General features: G+C 46.7%; 1 protein-coding gene across 1 annotated transcript in view; it reads left to right on the forward strand.

The window, feature by feature from the left end:
- Nucleotides 1-10179: 10179 nt before the first annotated feature.
- The window catches only part of Ctse (cathepsin E), a 35861-nt gene continuing 25809 nt past the window's right edge, over nt 10180-20231 (forward strand). Inside the window, exon 1 of the mRNA XM_052736555.1 lies at nt 10180-10434. The gene's annotated coding sequence lies outside the window, so the exon portion shown is untranslated. The remainder of the gene's footprint in view (nt 10435-20231) is intronic.

The raw sequence follows: 20231 nt of genomic DNA on the forward strand, positions 1-20231 counted from the left end.
AACACAAAAAGCTGGCCTTTCCTATTCTCTAACAGAAGACACAGAGAGAAAGACAGACACACAACACACACACACACACACACACACACACACACACACACACACACCTCATGAATGCTAGGCAACACTCTACTACCAAGTTCCACCCCCAAGCCACATAAAAAGTCAGACATGGCAGTGTGCGTCTGTATGCCAGCGCCGACTGAGAGCCGGGTAAGGAAACAGCCAGATGCTGGCATTCATTGGCCAGCCTGTCTAGCTTTGGGCTCAGTGAGAAAACCCGTCCCCGCCTACCCCCCACCAAGGTGGAGAGCAGTAGAGGGTACGCAACACTGCACACACACACACACACACACACACACACACACACACACACACACACGAGCGTACACACATGAAGTACTAAAAGGACAAGGTGGTCTCATTTCTGGACACAGAGATTTGTCTTAGAACTCTGCAAATCATCTTACATTCTAAGTCCCTGCCCTGGCTAAGACATCAATCATTTATCCCAGAGGCTTCCAGAATTATGCTTTCCCAAGGGAAATAGCTCCTGCCACAGGCCCTCGGCCAACTGAACAGAGTTTTCCAAGAACCTTCTGGAAAAACAGCCCCCAGTTGCTCATTTAGCAAAATGTACTGAGAGGTGAGTCATGGTTACCAAGTCATGGAGTCAAGGAGACTTGGACTCCTCCCTTGATAGGCAGGGGTTGTGGACCGAAGTTATTGTAATATTGAGGAGCTTGTCACACCCTTGTCCTCCAGGCTCTAGTTAGAAACATCCAGAATTCTCCCAGCCTGAAAAGGGCAGTTGCTTGTTTTAAAATCAGAGAGATTAATTCTCTGCCGCAGAGTCCCTAGCCACAAACGTAAGAGCAGGTCAGGCCTCCGCGCTGTCCTGAGACCTGGAACTTCAGGGCTAAGACTGCGACAATCCCAGGCAAACCGGTGGAACTGGTCACCCGTCTAGTTTCTCGGACTTTCCAATCATTATTAAGTGCCACCATTGTTAACATCACCTAGAACAATGGTTCTCAACATGTGGGTCTGGACCCCCTTTGGGTCAAATATAAGACATCCTGCATATCAAATATTTACATTACGATTCGTAACAGTAGCAAAATGATGGTTATGCAGTAGCAACAAAATAATTTGGTGGTTGGGGGTCACCACAGCATGAGGAACTGTACTAAAGGGTTGCAGCATTAGGAAGGTTGAGAACCACTGGTCTAGAACTCTGGCTTGGGGCCTAAGGACCTCTAATTATCTATAGAGTCAGCACAGAGGAAGGCTTCCCCAAGAGCCTGGGAAGACCTCACTACAGGTCTTAGCAGCAGGACTGTGGATACCCCCCACCCCACCCCGCTGGCTCTGATGAACAATGTTTCACACTATCCCTGCTCACCACTCACTCAAGGCTAGGAGCATGGCGCCACCCAGATACGACAGCCAAGTCTCCAGGCAATGCAAGTGTCGGCTGGGGTGAGGGAGGACGGTGGGGAAAACAACCCTTGTGGGGTCTGCTGCCTCTGCCCATCTAGGACTACAATACACAAATCAAGGAAGGTCAAAAGACGTCCTGAAGCCAGGTGTGATAGCACCTTGAATCCCAGCACTCGGGAGGCAGAGGGATGTGGATCTCCAAGAGTTCAAGGCCAGCCTGGGCTACAGAGTGAGATCCAGGACAGGCACCAAAACTACACAGAGAAACCCTGTCTTAAAAACAAACAAACAACAACAAAAAAAAGTGTAGCATGAATCTTAGAGAGTCTTATTAATAAAATCAAACCTGAGGCCAGGTATTGGGGTGAACGCTGGAAGATCAGAGAAGCAGAACAAGCCACAGCTACCTCACCTCGCCAGTTCCTCAGCTGATCCTGCTTCCTCAGACTGGAAGCCTCTGAGTCCTCATCTAGAATGAATCTCAGCCTAAAAGCTTAACCAGCTAAAAGCTTCTAGTTACTGGTCTTCATGCCTTATATACCTTTCTGCTTCCTGCCGTCACTCCCTGGGATTATGGACCCAGGTATTGCCTGCTAGAAGCTGTGTCTGGGCCTCAGGTACCTCCCCTTAGACACAGGCCCCACTGGGTGAGGTCTGCCAGAAGCTGTGTCTGAGCCTCTAAGCCTGTCATGGCAGCTGTGCGGTCAAGCTGTTTTGCCCCCTCCCCACACAAGGAGAACCCTCAGAAACCCTCAGGTCAGCTAGCCTGGTACACAGCGGCAATCTCCACATGTGCTGTGGCATGCACGCAACCGGACTCACGAACATCACACACACAAAAGGAAAAGACACTGTCTCAAAAAGAAAAAAAAAATGTTTAACTTTCCCATCAAAACTCTTCTCCCATCTCCCCAGCTCCCCCGGCCTCACCCTCTCAGTTCAATTATCTTATTGTACCAGACCACTTCCTGCCCCTCTTTCCTGGACCTCAAACCTACTTTTACGTTTCCAAAGCCCGGTTAACAAGCAACCACGCAATACAGCATCCAAACTAAGGCATTCAAGAGTAGCTGTGGCCCAATAACTCCGCAGGGCTGATGGGAAGCCAGAGAGATCACGTGACTTGTCCTCTACCCTGCTGAGGCCTAACACTGCCTGTTCCATGCTTGCCTGTTTTCAACACGGGAAGGGCATGGAGGCTTGGATGGACCTGCTTCCTGCGTTCTCCCATCTGGAACCTGTAGGTGGAATGGGATCCACAAGCATCCCATGAGACCCGGCACCCTCCTCAGAAGACAGGGCAGCCGCCTTCATCACTGGTTTTGTCGTTGGAGCAGTTAAATTCAAGACTGTCCAGCCTCCGAGTGCAGGAGTTAGAAATGTGCAGCGCCATGCCCAGCTGGGCATTGGTTTTAAATAAGAATTTCTCCACATTATTCTCCACTTACTTGTTACTTCCCAACATCATTTGATGCTAGCTCTAGTTTATTCTCTCTCTACCCATTAAGGAGTCTCATGTAGGCCGGGCGGGCGGTGGTGGCGCAGGCCTTTAATCCCAACACTAGAGAGGCAGAGCCAGGAGGATCTCTGTGAGTTCGAGGCCAGCCTGGGCTACAGAGCGAGATCCAGGACAGGCAGCAAAACTACACAGAGAAAACCTGTCTTTAAAAAAACAAAAAACAAAAAAAGCAAACAAACAAACAAACACTTTCATGAGTAGAACACGTCCCAGAGAACTTTACAGGAAGAGAAGCTGGTTGCTTTGCCACTGAGACAGGCTGGGATGGTGTCAGGTGGAGGTCGGGTCACCTCCACAGAAAGTTCCTGCAAACGAGGAGAATGTTTTATTCAGACAGGTAAGAGCTACAGAAACATGCAGAGTGATACAGCTGAGGTACCTACTGTCCCATGGCCTGTACTGCCCATGGCCTGTGCTGTCTGTGACCTGTGACATCAATGGCCTGTGCTGTGATCTATGGATGTCTGTGGCCTGTGCTGCCCCATGGCCCGTGCTCCTCATGGTCTATGCCACCTATGGCCTGTGCTGTCTGTGACCTGTGGTATCAATGGCCTGTACTGCCCATGGCCTATACTGCCCATGGCCTGGTGCTGTCTGTGATCTGTGACATCAAAGGCCTGTGCTGTGATCCATGGTTGTCTGTGGCCTGTGCTGCTCATGGCCTGTGACACCCATGGCCTGGACATGTCCATGGCCTGTACTTTGGGAAACACTGCTTAGGGTCCTGACTGACAGACTCGGGTGCTGAGTCAATGAGAGGCTTCAGAAATCTCTGGAAAGACCAATGATGCTGAACACATCCATTCAGTGATCTTCCTGGCTTCCTGTGTGGAGGAATGTAATTCTAATGGCTCTTTTCCTGTTTTCCCTGGCTGAGGAGGCTGGGTCCGTGACTGAAATCGAGCAGGCCACCAAGAAGTCCCACCACTGACAGCTGGGTCTCTGCTTCCTACATCTTTGTTACAGCCTCTCATTATCCCTGCCTGGCCCCACGACCAGGCCAAGTTGAGGGAGCTGGCAGGTGCCCAGTGCCAGGCAGAACAGGGCTGGGGAAGGATAGGTATTCCTGTGTGCTGGTCCTGGGAAAGCACATAAACTTCCCTCCACAGGAAGGCTGGACTCTTAAACGCAATGGCAGAGATCACCCTGGCGTTTCCAATCCTTGACTGACTGCCCCAGAGCCCTCTTGTTAGCCCTGAGGGATGTGAGGGAGCGGTTAGGTTCTCTCCTTTCCCATTGTCCAGGGGTCCCTGGAGCTCAGTGACTGACTTCAACACACATCTCCACCTCTATCTTCTGTCTAGTCTAGCCTGGAAGGATTCTGTCCTTAATTATGTCATCAGCCTGGGACAGCATCCCAGCCTAAAAAGCGGGTGGGCCCTCTGTGTGGGCCTTCCCTCTCCCTCTCCCTCTTCCTCTCCCCCCCTCAATAAAGCTCTAAAAAGGTAACCACGGCCTGCGGTTCCTCCTCCAGCACTCTCCTCCGTCGGCATGGCCGCCACAGGCAGCGGCCAGCGGCCAGCCACGAGCAGCAGCACCGTTTAACCAACATGGATCCTGCCTTCTGGTGGCCGCCAGCGAGGCGTGCAAACCCTTCTACTTCTGTGAGTTGAACTACTATACATTCCAGCATGTGGACATCAGAGCATTCTCCCTCCATCCTTAACCCTGTAATCTATGTTCAACACAGCACCCAGAACAGTTATTTAAAAATGTAAGTCAGGCCGGGCAGTGGTGGCGGCGGCGCACGCCTGTAATCCCAGCACTCGGGAGGCAGAGGCAGGTGGATCTCTGTGAGTTCGAGGACAGCCTGGTCTACTGAGCTAGTCCAGGGCAGGCTCCAAAGCTACAGAGAAACCCTGTCTCCAAAAACCAAATAATAATAATAATAATAATAATAATAATAATAATAATAAAAAAATAAAAATAAAAATGTAAGTCAGGGCCTGCTCCAAACTCCCCGAAGTTCCCTCCAGCAGTCAAAACCCATGCATGATGCCTTCCACAGAGTGCTCTGCCCTGTATAACCTCAGGAAACCGTTCTGGACAGCCCTTGCTGTTCTTTGACTATGTCAAGCCCACCTTCCTCAGGACCGTTGCATTTTCAGCTCCTACTACCCAAGTCACACCCCCATTATCCTCCGGTCCCACATTCAGTCCCCTTAGGTCAGGAGGCGGTGCAGTCTTCCATGGCCGCCCAACACAAAATAGCCAGCCACTCCCACGGAGCTTTCTTTGTCTGCGGCATGCCACCCTTTGATCTTCAGGGCAGTCTTTCGTGTGTTCCTCTAAAATCTCTACGAGAGTGATGGGTTTTAGGTTCACTGCTACATTCCAATAACCAAGAAAATGAAAACACTCCGTCCAAGTTTTGACTGAAGGAATGCAGGAGTAAACAAACCGCCGAGTTCCAGGCAACTATCAACTGCTCACGGCAGCTGACCCTGATCATGACTGACAACACGGGCCCACCACTCCCTGCATGGGCCTACTGAGCCTTTCTCAGGGGCTCTGTAAGTCCCTCAATAAAACACAATTCCCTTGTTCCTGCACCCCACACATACTTCCAGACATCCGGCATCTTGTCCAGCAAGTCTGTTGGGCAGATGTACAGAGTAGTCAGCCATTCACAGACCACAGGCCTGGGTAGCTCATGAATGGACTCCCATGTGCTGTCAGTTCTTGACAGGGAAAGATAGTTTGGCTCTTAGTAATATGAGCCCCCAGTCTTCATACACAGATACCTTAGCTCTTGCCTCAGGAGAGCAAGAGTGAGAGATCCCTATTTATTGGAGACTTAATATATGCCAGACATACTCATTGCTTCATTTAATCTTCAAAAATAAACATGAGATAGGAACAGGAACCCACCCCATTTACAGTAAATAAGTCAGTCTTCAGGGATCCAGTGTACTCATGGTCATAGAGTCTATGTCTCTCTGACTCCATGATGTGTTCTGACCATTCACTCCCAAGCACTGCCGTCCTCACCAGCGGTGGCCAGATGTGACAGGATATCCAGAAACAAGACCATCATGATAGTACACATGCTCAGAGGTACTGTGAAGGAGCCTGACAGTCAAGGCCACTGAAGGTTCTGGTGTAGTTAGGAATAGAGGGCAAGTAAGTATGCCCGTGATCCAGAGAAGAAAGGGGAAATTATCCATACCTTGAACGAGCTTTCTTCTTCACCGGATGAAGACGTCCAACCATCCCCTTTACAGCCATTTACAGAATCTAGTCTGACTCTAGATTCTCAGTTTGAAGAAGTCACACAGCCTTTAACTGCACAGAGGGGGAACTCAAAGGCAGACATGGCCTGAGAAAAGTAATGAAGCCAGGATTTGAGTTCTTATTTTTTTCTTTTCCAGCCTAACACTTGCCTACCCTGCACTTGGGCCTTTCATGTTTCTTCCCTCATAAAATAGAGCTGTATGATCCCACTCTGCACGCGGAGAGCACCCATCTGTCCTGGAATAGATGTGAAATGTACCCCCAAGGTTCATACTCTGAAAGAGTGGCCCTCGTATGGTGACACTATTACAAGATCATTGGGTCATGAGAGCCCAGACTTTACCAATGGCTTAATCCATCCATGAGTTCACAGCTGAATGGATGGACAGCTAGGAGGTAGGGCTTAGTTAGAAGAAGTAGGTCTTTGGAAGTGTGTCCTTGGGGGTATATCTTGTTCCAGACATCTCCTCTGGCTTTCTCTCTGCTTCCCAAACACTATGAGGTGAGCAGTTTTCTTCCACCATAATGTGTCTGCCTTGTCATGACTAAAAGTAATGCAACCAACCAACCATTGACTTACCCTTCTGAGACAAAACAAGTTGTTTTCCTCAGGTATTTTGTCACAGTGACCAAAACTGGACGAACATCCCCAGGGAGAAGGCTCCTCAGACACACTACGGCAAAGACAGCTGCAGGAAGTCTAACCTGTGGGAGAAAGCTCCAGAGATTATAGCTTCTTGGGGCACCAAAGCCAGACGGTCTCAAGGTTTTCAAGGTGTACCTGGGGGACCCCCTGGGAGCCCCAGGGATCCTTTCAGAGGGTGGACAAAGTCAAAGCATTCCCATAGGAGTACCAAGATGCCTGCTACCGCCTCACAGTTTCTCCAATAACGTAGTAGGGTTTTCAAAGGCCCCATTGAGTGGTCTGCAGGAGACTGAATGCAGGGGCAGATCTAAGAACCCAGCGCTCTTTTACCAATATTCTATCAATATTATTCTAGTATTATTCTGTCAACAATACAATTTTCAAGAATAGCAGTAAGTCTTCTTACCAAAAATTTTGTCTTTTGGAAAATTAGATATTTTTCATAAAACATGGTAAGATGTTATTTTTAAAATAGACTAAATACTCAGATTTCTGTTTTTATTTTTAATATACTCAATGTAAGTAGCTACAGCCTACAAAACAATAACTCTTAGCTTCCTAATAATTTTTAAGAGTGTACAGGGGTCCAGAGACCAAAGAGTTTGAGAACCACTGACTTAAGGATTCATGGCATTTCTTCATATTTTGCCAAGTGTGAGGTCCTTTGAGGAATGCCGGGCAGAAGACAAAAGGCGTGTCCTCTGACAGATCTTCATGTCCAGGACAGTCCTCTCCTGGAAGTGAGCACTCTGACAGGGTGCTTGCCTGACAGTGTAGCCACAGTACAGACAGGGTCTGCCACAGGGAGGGAGGGCTGAGTATTATGGGAAAATAAGGCCCTGAGGTGGAGGAGCCAAGAGAAGGGGCCTAAGCCATTTGCTGGTCTGAGCTGTTCACTACTGCCTGCTGGGACTGAGGGTCCGAGTCCAGAAATCTTCCTGGTTAGCTGCTGGTACCTGAAATGCCAATGGGGATGTCTTATCTTTGTGATGATTAATCTTGATTGTCAATTTGATAGATTGAGAAGCACCTAGGAGACTGATAAAGCATGCCTCAGAGTATGTCTGTGAGAACATTTCCAGAGAAGACTAAGGGGGAGGAATTCCACATGGAGGTGGATGGCCTCCTTTCAGAAGCTGGAAGCCTGCCTGGAGTCAAAGGAGAAAGCCTAGGAGGACAGACTTTCTCTCTCTGCTTCCTGACTGCTGTGATGTGAGCGACTCTGCTGCACCATACCCTCCCTGCCAGGATGAACTGACACCTCTAGAGCCATGGGCCAAGATAAATCCATCTTCCCTGAAGTTGTTTGTGTCAGGCATTTGCTCACAGAAATTTAAAAAAAAAATCAATGAAGAAATGTGTGGCCGTTTGGATGTAATTGGCCCCCAAAACCCCATAATCTCATAGGGAGTGGCACTATTAGGAGGTGTGGCTTTGTTGGAGTGGATATGGCCTTGTTGGAGGAAGTGTGTCACTGTAGGGGTGGACCTTGAAGTTTCATATACTCAGGATACTGCTCAGTGAGTCAGTTGGCTTCCTGTTGCTTGCAAGATGTAGTACTCTCAGCTCCAGCGCCATGTCTGCCTGCATACCGCCATGCTCCCCTTCATTATCATAACGGACTGAACCTCTGAAACTATAAGCGAGCCCCCTCAATTAAATGTTTTCTTTATAAGAGTTGCCGTGGTCATGCTGTCTCTTCAGAGCAATAGTAACCCTAACTAAGACAAAATTCTATTAGCTAAAGATAAACTTCCGTCCAAATAACATCAAGAATCATTTCAACACACAAAGGGGCAAATAACATTTGGAAGCTAAATGAGAGGCCTACAGCAGGAATAAAGAACAAGGAGAGCAAAATGCTCAAAACTAGACCATGAGAACCGAGCAGAGGAGGGACCGCATCTTTATGGCCGAGTGCAACCCACCAAGGGAATTACTAAATATAATTTTAAAATCAAAGGAAAAAAAGTCCAATATGGCAAAACTTGGTTTAGTGGATGCTGTGTCTCCAGCAGTGTGAGATAGACAGCCTGCGTGAGTAGGAGGGGCAGACATGGTACCTACAACTGTCCTCTACCCACTTCTACCCCAGTCTACTGGGGGCATCTCCACGGGACCTTAGCGGGCATGGCAAAAGATTAAAAGTTAGTGTTAAAAAAGACGTGCTCCAAAGGAAGGACCATGGGATCAGAGAGGAGCAAAGCCATCTCTCCTCTTCTCAACAGGGTCTGATACAAAGCCCAGGCTGGCCTTGAACCCACAATCCTCCTTCTTCTGTCTTCCAAGTGCCGGGGCAGCTGTTTTTTGAATGACAAGAGGAGGAAGCTGCCTTGTGTGTTCCAGGTAAGAGGGAGCCGGGCACAAAGGCGTGCTATCAGGCACTATGGTCCTTTCTACTTCAGTGAGCATCTGAAATCTCTAGTAAGAGATGAGCATCGGGGTGCCTGAGCGTGAAGAGAGGGCTGTCACCTAGGATCGTAAGAAAAGAAGGGAAGACAGAGTGTGACAGGGACAGTCCACGAAGTAGATTTCAAGAGTTCTGTGTGGCCTAAGATCTTGTCCAGTTTGACTCGTCTCTCCAGCACCTACGCCAGTGCTGGGACATAGCAGTCCTCCGTAAATGCTTGACGGATGAATGGAGGATGGGACTGTCACCTTTCTGTCCTCAGGTCGGCCGCAGATGTGCTGCTATACCCAGCGGGGTTTAGAAGCAGGGCAGAGATGTTGAGGTACACCTTCCCTGCTCCCTCTGGAGTGAATACCCTCACCATACCTGGGACTTGAATGTCCTTCTGGCTGTTACTGCAAAATTTCCCTTCTCCAGATAGGTTTCCTGTGTCCCCTTGAGGTTTATCATGGAGTCCATTTATTGACTGGAGCCGCCTGAAAGACTCACTTTGAGATTTTCAATTTGCGTGGTAGCTTATTCGCAAACAGCCGGCAACCGGCTTAACACTTGGTGTTCTAAGTGCATCTCACTGTCAGACCTGCCAGCTCCGGCAAACGTCCGCCGGTGACCATGTAAGACCAGCATCTGGGCTGCAGCTGGTTCCCCAGGGACGACAGACCGTGGGTTTACAGAAGTAATGCCCTCTACTGACTCTTTATTTGATTATTTTAATTTTCATGGAAACAAGGTCTCATGTACCCCAGGCTAGCCTCAAGTCAGTATGTAGCTGAGGCTGGCCTTAAATCGCTGCTATGTCTGTGCCTGCCTCTCACACGCGGAGATTACAGACACACACCACCATACCCAGCTCCCTGTAGCTGACTTCCAAGCCTGCTTCTTGTTTATTTCAGAAAGCAGTCACGTTTCCTGTAAGTGCCGAAAAATTGCACGCCCATCTCAGTCTCGTTTGCTCCTCAGAGCTCGAGGTGCCCCGTGTGACTCCAGAAGCAGTTAGCAGGATCAGACACGGTTATCTCCCATTTGCAGCTGAGGTGGCCAAGAGATAAGAGTTGCTTAAGGTTGGAGTTAGCAAACAACGAAACTGGTGTTTCCACACAGATCGTGGTCTCCGAGCCAACCATCCACTTTCTACGAGGAAACTGTATTCTTGACGTTTTCGTTTCTCTGGTAACTTCAAAGGTAAGTGGTGTATAATCTTATTACAAATTTTTCTGGTAAATGACAATGTGATGCTTCATCCAACAAAATCCATTTATTACGATAATTTTCTGACAGGGGAAACAGACCTTTCCTAAGAAGGCTGACATTCGCTTGTTTCGCAAGTTAAAGTGGAGTGAGTTTGCTAACAACCTGCCGGTAGAAACTGGGTAGAAATCGCTGGCGCTTCCCACAGAGGAGCTTAGGCGAGGATTGTGAAGTTTTTGTTTGTTTGATTGCTTGGGTTTTTTTTGAGACATGGTCTTACTATGTAGGTCAAGCTAGCCTTGAATTCCCTTCAGTCTTCTCATCTAGTGCAGGAATGGCAGGCATATACCACCATGCCCTGCTATGTGTGTTTAAATGCCTTTTTAATCCCCTATTAGCATTTGTGTACCGATGAAATATGAGGTTACCATTATAAGTCATGTAGTCTGAATGGTACCTTTAAGTTCCCAATTTAACAGAGTCTGTAAGATTTTTATTACGGCACAACTCACTTTTATTGTAATTAGTGTTCATGTACCATTCTCTATCTACATTTCATTCCTGAATTAGAGTGCATTGTATGTAAACTGCTAGTTGATTCACAGCTGTTATCAATACATTGCTCAAGGAAACTTCTTCAGGACAAACACAACAGTGGAGCCAGGAGTGCTGCTGTACTCCTTTGACCCAGCACTCGGGTGGCAGAGGCAGGTGATCTCCTGAGTTCAAGGCCAGCCTGGTCTACATATCAAGTTCCAGGCCAGTCAGGACACACAGTGAGGCACTATCTAAAAAACAAACAAAATATCTGCTGGTAAAATTTCATAGCTTGCCGGGCGGTGGTGGTGTGGTGGTGGCACACGCCTTTAATCCCAGCACTCGGGAGGCAGAGCCAGGTGGATCTCTGTGAGTTCGAGGCCAGCCTGGGCTACCAAGTGAGTTCCAGGAAAGGCGCAAAGCTACACAGAGAAACCCTGTCTCGAAAAACAAAACAAAAATTTCATAGCTTATTATTTATTTTTATTACAAATTCTAATATAAACTATTACATATATTATATGTCTAGGCTAATATGGTGTTTCTTTCAAGGTATTGAAAAGAAAAAAAGCCGGTTGGTGGCGGTGGTGGCACACGCCTTTAATCTCAGCACTTGGGAGGCAGAGGCAGGCAGATCTCTGTGAGTTCGAGGCCAGCCTGGTCTACAGAGCGAGATCCAGGAAAGGTGCAAAGCTGCACAGAGAAACCCTATCTCGGAGTTTGGGGGTGGGGGTGGGGATTTAGCTCAGTGGTAGAGCACTTGCCTAGCAAGCGCAAGGCCCTGAGTTCGGTCCTCAGCCCTGAAAAAAAAAAGAAAAAGAAAAAGAAAAGAAAAAAAATATTAGCCCCAAAACAAAAAATGAAAACCTGTCTAGAGAAAAAAAGTGATATTTGAATTGTTGACTAAGTCTGACAGGGAATGGGGTGGACATGGAAAGAAAATAGTGCAGCTGGAAACTGCGGACAGGGATGTGTCTTAGAAATAGGAGCAGAATGTGAATTCACCTTTGCGTTTCATCCTCAACCATCACTGGGAATTTCAATAAACGCTAGACTTAGAAAAGCGAAGAAGTCGAATCCTCAGCCACATTGTGGAAATACAGGTCATGCGCATGCCCTCGGTGAGAACTTGCCCTCAAGGAAGAAGTTTTTACTTTATGGATGATAATGCAGGCTAAAAGTCTTGGGAAATAGAATAAACAAATAACTTTTCCAGACGGTAACAAACCGCATAGAATCTGCATCTTACTGTATGAGTCTTCAAAGGAGTCTACATTTTTACCAGTTCTTTAATAACAATAACAATGGAAAATTAATCAACTGGAAAACTAGAAAGCGTACAAAGATAAGGAGAATCCAGCACCTTCCCCTGCCCCAGTAAACATGAAGAAACTGAAACAAAATATCAACAGTTTCAAATTTCAAATCTGTCTTGGAAATATCTATTTACTAATGTTGCCAATGAGATTCTATATGATAAGGAAAATGGGCATGCTGCTGTTGAACACAGACACAAATCTGTTGTCAACAATTTTTTTAATATTTGTCATACAATAATTTTTGTCATATAATAATATTTGTCAACAATATTTGTCATTCCAAAGAGCATCTCAAGAAAGTTCTGGAGCCAGGCTTGCTGGTACAAGGTTGTAGTTCCAGCTACGAAGGAGGCTGAGGCAGGAGGCTGTCGAGTTCAAGGCTGGAGTAGGTTACAGAATAAGTTGAAGGACAGTCTGAGCAACTTGGAGAGGCCCTGTCCCAAAATGAGCAAAGTGGGGCTGAGGATATGTAGCTTCGGAGTAGAGAGCTAGCCTGGTGTCTGAGCCCTGCATCCCTAGTGCCACCAAACAGAAAAAAGACAGAGGAGCAGGAAGAAGAAAAAATTTTAATCAGGAATTTTCTTCCTTTATGGACATTATAGAAGATTCATAGCGTTATAGCAGAACATTAACCCAGAAAATAAATACAAGCACTAAATAACCCACACATTTTGGCTAAAAAGAGTCAACAGCATATACCAAATTTGTTGACTGAAATCACTTTTTTTTTTTTTTTTTTTGGTTTTTTGAGACAGGGTTTCTCTGTGTAGCTTTGCGCCTTTCCTGGAACTCACTTGGTAGCCCAGGCTGGCCTCGAACTCACAGAGATCCTCCTGGCTCTGCCTCCCAAGTGCTGGGATTAAAGGCGTGCGCTATTTTAATATTAAAAGAAAAGTTAAATACCACCGAGGTTTGTCTCCTATGCCAGAGGAACAGTTAATTTCCTTAGGTATATTTTCAAAACACAAATCTGTCTGTATATAAGCATTAAAAGTTAGTCAGGCATGGTGAAACATGCCTTTAATCCCAGCACTCGGAGGCAGAAGCAAGCAGATCTCTGAGTTCGAGGTCAGCCTGGTCCACAGAGTGAGTTCCATCACAGTCAGGGCTACTGTGAGAGACCCTGTCTCAAAAACAAAAAACACAAACCAACAAGCAAAAATTGTTTCCATAGTAAAATATATAGCTGGACAAGGACTATGCAGATTTTTACTAGATTATCAGGGAAAAACAAACAAACAAACAAAAACCCCCCCCAAAAAAAACCAAACCTAGGCTATCAGCATTTGAGGGAATAGGGTCACAAGGCTGAAGAAAATTATAACAATCATATTATATTTCAATGTAAGTTCCCCAAAGATCCTAAGGCTGTGCAGAATAATATATCAACAAGTTCTGGCGACATTAGTGAATTCTATCACGTCAGCTGGAACGGCCTGACTTCGGCTAAAACATGACAACAGAGCAGTCAAATAAACCATGGACGCTCCAAGGACAAAACCACTGGGACTTGACAAAGCCAGTGGCATAGGAAACACTCTCTAGGAAGCATCAACATTATTAAATACACAGATTCTTGAATATAAGCCAAGGCCATACTATTGAGAATGTATATTTAATAAATATGTTTTCCCTGCTCTGATTGGTCATGATATTGAAAGTCAAGTCTGTGACAACATAAGCATCATGGTTTTTGTGTTTGGCTTTTGTCAGCGTGGATTTTTGTTTTGTTTTGTTCTGTATTAGGGATTGAACCAGGTCCTTCTGTATGCATGCTAGGCACGTGTTCTACCCCTGCGCCATATCCCTACTACATAAATTTTACCATAAGCAGAACTTAAATGTTGATGTACAGAGTGTCCAGAAAAATATCAAGAATAAGACACTTAGAAAAAAAATAAAATTTTACCTAGTTGATAAAAAGTATTGTTCCTGAAATATATATTGCTTGTGCTGAACAGATGCCAGACTTTTGACATTGCTAGCAACTTCTCCAAAATAGAAAGCACTAGAAAAAGAAAACTCATTTTAATTCTGAGTCATATGACTAGCCTTTCTACGCTCCAAAAGTCAGAATCAGATTTCCTCCCCTATATTGGAAAGAAAGGTTTGTGATACTCAAGAATATTATGGGCTTTTCACTATTAGGATTGCATGCATGATTTGAAAAGGTGTGGTAAACATGAACTTCCGTAACCATTAGAAACACATGATTGACAGACACTGAGGCATGAGGCAAGAAGTGTGTTATTGAGACAACTGGCCCAGGAACCAAAGTCTGGGCTGAGGAGTTGGCTACACAAGGGTGAGGTCCTGAGTTGGAGCCCCAGCACTCACCTAAAACTGAGCATGGTGACCCATACTTCTAACCCAACACTTAGTGGGGGCAGATTTGGTGGTAGGGGAGATGCTGGGGGGGTTGCTGCCTGGCTGGCCGGTCTAGCTCCAGCTTCAGTAAGAGACACCATCTCAAGGGAATCTGACAAAGAGTGATGGAGTAGGACACACACTCTTCCAGTCTCCTCATGTGTATGTGGGCACATGCACCTGCACACGTACGTGCACAAACACCACACACACCAAAATAAGTAAATAAATGAGATTAAGTGGAGCATGTAGAGGAAGACACCGGATGTCAACTTCCGGCCTCTACACACAAACATCCCTCCCCCTCCACACACAAACACATAAAGAGGAACTAAAGTCTGTCTGTCACTTCTTGAATCTAATTGGCCCACACAGTGCCGCAGATACCTACAGACCAGCACGCTGGGCACCACACTACCGAGATTGTTGCTGCCAGCACGTACTGACCAGGTACTATCAGTCAGCAGTGGGAAATGTACTTCTGACATCTGGAACTCCAAAGCTGCCTATCTGTGATGCCAGCAGCAGTTTCCACAGAAATAAGACACTGGAAAAAGCATCAAAACTGCCTCGGAAAATTTCCTTTACCCTGGAAGTGATTTTATGACTGAAGCTGGCTTATACCCAGAGATACACGCTTTCTGTTATTTGGGGTTCAATTATTTCACGTATAATTCACATGGAATCAACTTGCATTTACTGGGTTCTTGTTGCATCAACACAGGGCAGGATGCAAATGCACTCCACGGAATTTACATGCCAGGTGTGCCTCTGGACACCATCCATGCCCATGGCGGGCGGTGATGGGGGGAATAAACATCAAAAGTGAATAATTATCTGTGAGTGGTGATTTGCATATTCTTCATTTTTCTATTTTACTTTTGTTTGAGACAGAGCCCCACTAGGTAGCTCAGGCTAGCCTCAAACTTCCTGTTCTCCTGCCGTAGCCTCCAGAATGCTAGGGTTATAGGCATCTACCACCTCATCCAGAACATCTTTATTGGGCAGGGGTGGGGGTGGGGGGGAGGTGATGATCTCTGTAATGAATATATCTTGAACTAAAAGGGAGACTGAAGAGGAGAGGCAGGAAGAGGTAGATGTGAGGAGGCTGTAGAGGGAGCTTCCACGCCCTCCCCCAGGGTTGTCAGGCCTCTCAGAGGGAAATGAAAGGGAAATGGTCCCTGAACAAAGTTGAGACACGGACTGAGGAGGGCAGGGGCAGAGGAATGAACTGAGAACTCTGAACCTGTAAAAGAATTCTCCTGACCATGAAAGACAGCCCTAAATTCCTTTTCAGTCCCGAGACTATCTCCCTTTCTGTGGCCACAAAATTCATTTGTCTTGAAGCTTGACCTTTCTAGTAACATCTGCTGTCCTGTAGATTGCTAAAGTGGCTGAGCAAAAAAAAAAAAAATCTCCTCTGACAAATGATGAGCAAGGGTTAGACCATCTCTACTTTCCCAGATTCCTATTTATATAATGTCACTTTCATCCAGGTCGTGCGACATCTGACACTCCTCAGAGTCACTTTGTGTTTAGCTCCCTTGGAAACCCAAAGCCAAGCATGTTAGATGCACAGGCACGGTAAGGCAAGAGGGAAAGAGAGCAGGCCGAAGCATCTTTGGTGGCTTGGGTGCACCTGCCACTAGAGCAGCTCCGCGTCCCGGGTCCTCCAGTCCTCCACCCAAAGCCTGACCTACCTTCTCACCACCCGACAGAATCCATTTTTCTTTATCATCTTCTCCTTGTGTGAACTCTTATGAACAGCTCACTGGATCGCCTGGAGAAAGCCGGGCCAGCCTCTACGCTCGGCCTCCCACCCAAGACCTCCACACCTCCCTCTGCAGCTGTCTGCTCTCTGTCCTCCATTGCAGCCCCAACTGTCTTCACCAAAGACACCACACACCTGGGCATCCTTGACATGCCTGCTCTGCCAGGGTCTCAGTCAGATCCTGCTTTGCCTAAAGGACGGGACAGCTGCAGGAGCTCATTCTTCTGACTGCAGGACAGCAGAGCAGGAGAGGGGGGGCCATGCACCTGCACCTTTCTCCCGTGTTGTCAGGAAGGCAGGTTGCAGCTTTGGGAGCCACCAAGCAGCCCCAAGAGAAGTGTAAGCCAGCAAAACCTGGCTCCTTAGCACGTCCTGGCTAGTCTGCATTTATTGAGTGCTTACTGTATGCTCCCTGCTTTGAAAGACTCCAGGTCTAGATAGAGATTCACATAAATGTCTCTCAGTGATTTCCAAAAATGCCACAGTGTTCCTGGGACTATCTTGACACTCAAATTAAGAGCATTTTTGTTTCTGTTTTTGCAGGCATATATCTCTGACTTGTATTTACTCCAGTACCTTTGAGGTTAGGCCCCTCACATGATTTTTTTAAATTTAGATTTATTTATTTTATAGTGTGTGTGTGTGTGTGTGTGTGTGTGTGTGTGTGTGTGTGTGTGTGTGTTGCCTGTGTGTATGTATGTGCACCATATGCCTGCCTGGTGCCTGTGAAGGTCAGAAGAAGGCACTGACCTTTGGAACTGGAATTACAGGCAGTTGTAAGCTACTGCACATGGGTGCTGGGAACTGAACTCAGTCCTCCATGCTCTCGGCTGCTGAACCAGCTCTTCAGGCCCAGGCCTTTGTCCTCATAAGACAATTTCCTCACTTATTTGCAGCCGTGGGGGTCTAGACACGGCTCTTGACTGGGTTTAGGGAGGCACTGAATGGCAGGCAGGCGCTGGCTACTCATAGAAACACTACAAACAGGTTTTTAGAGCCTCGTAAACAGTGATTCTGTTCCTTTCCCTGCCCCACCTCAGAGTCCCAGAACCCAATGTCAAAGGGAGGTACAAAAAGTATATGTTTGCTGATCCGATTTTATTTTTACTATTTATTTACTTATTTTTGAAACAAGGTCTCTCTACATAGCCCTGGCTGTCCTGGAACTCATACGTAGACCAGGTACATTTTTTTTTTAAACCTCTAAGCCTGAAAGATCAGTAGTGAATTAATTTGTGTCTCAGCGTAGTTGAACAAAATCATCTTTACTTGACATAAAACTCATTGAGAAGAAATAATGACTTCAGGGTATTTGAATTTACCCTCCAGAGATCTGGAACAAGGAATTCTAACACATTTGGAAAATTTATTTTCACAAGCCTTTGTAGGAGCCACCATCAAACAATTAACGAAGAGATATGGGTACGGCCTGCCCTGGGGAATAGGTATAGGGTTCTCTGCCTTTGAGTCAGCCTCGGCTGAGAAATGCCCTGCAGGCTTGGTGTGCTTTGAAGAGGAAAGAGACTATCAGAGCCATAAAGGGACTCCGGGGGCTGCCCAGCCTGGATGGAGCAGCTTCCAGGCAGGCTCAGTGGGCTGCCGAAGGACAAGGGACTCTGCGCCAATCTTCTCAGCAGATAGCAGGGCTCTCCAGTTAGAGCTGTTACCCCATTGTCAGATACCAGATCACCGTTTTCAAGGACAGCCCAGCAGGAATTCACCCTGGAAGCCACCTCCTGAGTGAGCAGAACCCACCCCCCCCAGTCCTTGAAAACGAACCTGAGGTTGTCTGCCCACCATGCAACACAGACCATGCTGTCTAGAAAGAAGTGCCCAGCACAGTCTATGAAATTGGGGGCATGAGGAAACAGTAGGTTTTCAGGCTTGGGTTTCTCTTTCTCGGTACTAGGGAGTGAACCTGGGGCCTTGGGCATGCTTGGTAAGCACTCAACCACTGAGCTGTATTCCCAGGCCTCTTTTTCACTTTTTGTTTGGATATAGGGTCCGACTAAGCCACCAGCAGGCCTTGATCCTTACACATTTCTGTCTCAGCCCCTCAAGCAGTTGGATTACCAGCTTGCAACACCAGGTTGTTGCTGCTTATAAAATATATTTTTTGTGTGTGTGGTGGGGGCAGTACACACTCACGCCACAGTGCTTGTGTAGAGGTCTGAGGGTAATTTCAGAGAGTCAGTTCTCTCCTTAGCCTCTGTGGGACCCAGGAATTGAACTCAGGTCCTCAGGCTAGGCAGCAATCACTTTTACCTATTCAGCTACCTCATAGGCCCTGCCACATTGTTTTTAGTTGTTTAACAAATTCTTATTTAGAAAAACTTCCTCTAACTCTAGTGGTAAAGAATTAAGGACTAAGCTTCCAAAATAACCAAATGTGATTCCCCCAACAGTAGGACCGTTTTCTTTGCCTTTCCAAGGTGGGAAGTTCCTTGTTCCAGGCTGCTTAGTAAGTTAGGGATGACACCGGGTCTAGGTGACCCACTGCTCTCAGGCCCTGGCTACTTCCCACACAGTTTCAAAGTCGGCAATACTTGGAGGGTCTCCTTCCCATTCCAGCTGCAGACACAGCAGGATGAACCAATGGGGGCCAGGGGGTGGGCAGGGCAGACTCAAATGAAAAAAACGAACAGTAAGAGGAAAACTGACATTTGAGTTTGGACCCTGTACAGCTAACCAAGTGGTATGACTATCAGGGTTTTTGAACCTCAATTTCTTCATTTGGAAAAGTAGAGGAAGCAATGCCTACTGTCCAGGGCCACCATGAAAATATATCTAACAACTTCACACAGGCACATCTGGTAGCCTAGACAGTCTATCAAAGATAACCGCCCCCCTCCCAAACACTGGAATTACGGGGGCTGGCAAGATAGCTCAGCACATAAAGGCACTTGCTGCCAAGCCTGACTGGTGACTTGAGTTTGATCCTTGGTACCCACATAGCGGAAGGAGAAAACCAGCTCTCTCAGGTTGTTCTCAGGCCTCTACCAGCAGCTATGGCACACACACACACACACACACACACACACACACACACACACACACACAAACTAACTAATTAATTAATTAATTAGTTAGTTAGTTAAAAGAATAACAGAAAGCTAACTAGGTGAACAGGTGAGTACTCCAGGTTACTGTTGGGGCCTTCCTTTATGGGGTCTAGGAGGCAGAGTCTGGTTACTAAGGAGTATGCCATAGCAATTACATAAAGCCTTTGCTCATTGTGCGTGTCTCTTCCCATAATGCATCTGATTTTCATCCTGTGCATGCCCACTTATGCATAAGTATAAGAAGGTAAATAATGTTTCCCTAAAAGTTCACTCAGAAGGCACAGTTTGCCTTATCTCACATGAACCCCAAATCGGTCCTGACCAGATGAGTCCCTGCCATTCATATACCAAGATATGTTCTTGGAACACGCTTGAATGAAAATGAACTTATTTCATTGCTCTGAGTGGGGTGCACTTGCAGTTTAATGTGGGGGGGGGGGGCAAGGTGCATTGTTAGAAAAGGAATTTAGCCCAAGCCAAGTGGAGTTCCAGGTTGTTAAGTTATTCCCTATGCTTTCCTGCCTCAGGGCTCGTGTGTGTGTGTGTGTGTGTGTGTGTGTGTGTGTGTGTGTGTGTGTGTGTGTGTGTGTGTATTATATTTTTATGTATTTTCATCTTTTATATAAATAGTAACATACATTCTGCGCTACTTTTTCAACTGAGCAATGTATCCAAGAGGGTCCCCCCTAGAGCCTTTTCATTCTGCCCCCAAAGCATTTCATTCACAGATAACAT

This window comes from Peromyscus californicus, unplaced genomic scaffold (genome assembly GCF_007827085.1).
Source record: "Peromyscus californicus insignis strain IS unplaced genomic scaffold, ASM782708v3 Scaffold_14__1_contigs__length_90479793_seg_2, whole genome shotgun sequence".
Taxonomy (NCBI): Eukaryota; Metazoa; Chordata; class Mammalia; order Rodentia; family Cricetidae; genus Peromyscus; species Peromyscus californicus.